At 45.9% G+C, this 1,812-nt stretch overlaps 1 pseudogene; it reads right to left on the bottom strand.

The window, feature by feature from the left end:
* Window positions 1-1,372: 1,372 nt before the first annotated feature.
* Window positions 1,373-1,489, bottom strand: LOC124623509 (annotated as a pseudogene).
* Between the last annotated feature and the right edge of the window lie 323 nt (window positions 1,490-1,812).

Genomic DNA, 1,812 nt, shown 5'->3' with positions numbered 1-1,812 from the left:
TGCAAAAAGCCTCAGTGAACTTCCGATGTCATCCACAAGATCATTTATGTATATTGTGAATAGCAACGCTCCTATGACACTCCCCTGCGGCACACCCGAAATCACTCTTACTTCGGAAGACTTCTCTCCATTGAGAATGACATGCTGCGTTCTGTTATCTAGGAACTCTTCAATCCAATCACACAATTGGTCTGATAGTCCATATGCTCTTACTTTGTTCATTAAACGACTGTGGGGAACTGTATCGAACGCCTTGCGGAAGCCAAGAAACACTGCATCTACCTGTGAACCCGTTTCTATGACCCTCTGAGTCTTGTGGACGAATAGCGCGGGCTGGGTTTCACACGACCGTCTTTTTCGAAACCCATGCTGATTCCTACAGAGTAGATTTCTAGTCTCCAGAAAAGTCATTATACTCGAACATAATACGTGTTCCAAAATTCCACAACTCATCGACGTTAGAGATATAGGTCTATAGTTCTACACATCTGTTCGACGTCCCTTCTTGAAAACGGGGATGACCTGTGCCCTTTTCCAAACCTTTGGAACGCAATGCTCTTCTAGAGACCTACGGTACGCCGCTGCACGAAGGGGGGCAAGTTCCTTCGCGTACTCTGTGTAAAATCGAACTGGTATCCCACCAGGTCCAGCGGCCTTTCCTCTTTTGAGCGATTTTAATTGTCTCTCTATCCCTCTGTTGTCTATTTAGATGTCTACCATTTTGTTATCTGTGCGACAATCTAGAGAAAGAACTACAGTGCAGTCTTCCTCTGTGAAACAGCTTTGGAAAAAGCCATTTAGTATTTCGGCCCTTATTCTGTCATCCTCTGTTTCAGTACCATTTTGGTCACAGAGTGTCTGGAAATTTTGTTTTGATCCACCTACCGCTTTGACATAAGACCAAAATTTCTTACGATTTTCTGGCTATCTAATCTAAATGGAAAAACCTGAGTGTACGCTCAGTCGTGAAATTTTATTCCATTTACGTAGGGGCACTAGAGTTTTCGTGCATCATCCAATACGAAAACCGATTTCACCATTTCCCATAGGGACCAGAGGAGTTTAAAAGTGAGTTAAGAACCTTTTTGTTGCACTGCTTCAATATCGACTTTACCGAAAGTCTTAATGTTCTGGGAATTTTTAAATTAATAATAGCATTGTAGATCAATAAAGCACTCCGTCTTCATGCCACTAGTGGCCTACCGGGACCATCGACTGCCGTGTCATCCTCAGTGCAGGATGCGAATAGGAGGGGCATGGGGTCAGCACACTGCTCTCCCGGTCGTTATGATGGTATTCTTGACCGAAACCGCTACTATTCGGTCGAGTAGCTCCTCAAATGGTATCACGAGGCTGAGTGCACCCCGAAAACTGGCAACAGCGCATGGCGGCTGGATGGTCACCCATCCAAGTGCCGGCCACATCCAACAGCGCTTAACTTCGGTGATCTCACGGGAACCGGTGTATCCACTGCGGCAAGGCCGTTGCCCATTATAGATCAATAATGGTTCATAATGCTACTGCATGTTATTGTAGCGCAATACAGTAAAATGTAAGTATTTGTTTTTTCTGGCGTCACTCGGAGGGATCCATAGAATCATGTCACGCGGGGTAGCCGTACGGTCAGGGCTGCCTCGTCACGGTTCGCAGGCCTCCCCCAATCGGTGGTTCGAGTCGTCCCTGGGGCATGGGTGTGTGTGTGTGTTGTCCTTAGCGTAAGTTAGTTTACGTTGGATTAAGTAGTGTGGAAGCTTAGGGACCGATGACCTCAGCAGTTTGGTCCCATAGGAATTCAAACACATTTCAACATTT

Source organism: Schistocerca americana, chromosome 7 (genome assembly GCF_021461395.2).
Source record: "Schistocerca americana isolate TAMUIC-IGC-003095 chromosome 7, iqSchAmer2.1, whole genome shotgun sequence".
Lineage (NCBI taxonomy): Eukaryota > Metazoa > Arthropoda > Insecta > Orthoptera > Acrididae > Schistocerca > Schistocerca americana.
The sequence above is the reverse complement of the archived record's forward strand: the minus strand, read 5'-3'. Positions and strand labels throughout refer to the sequence as shown.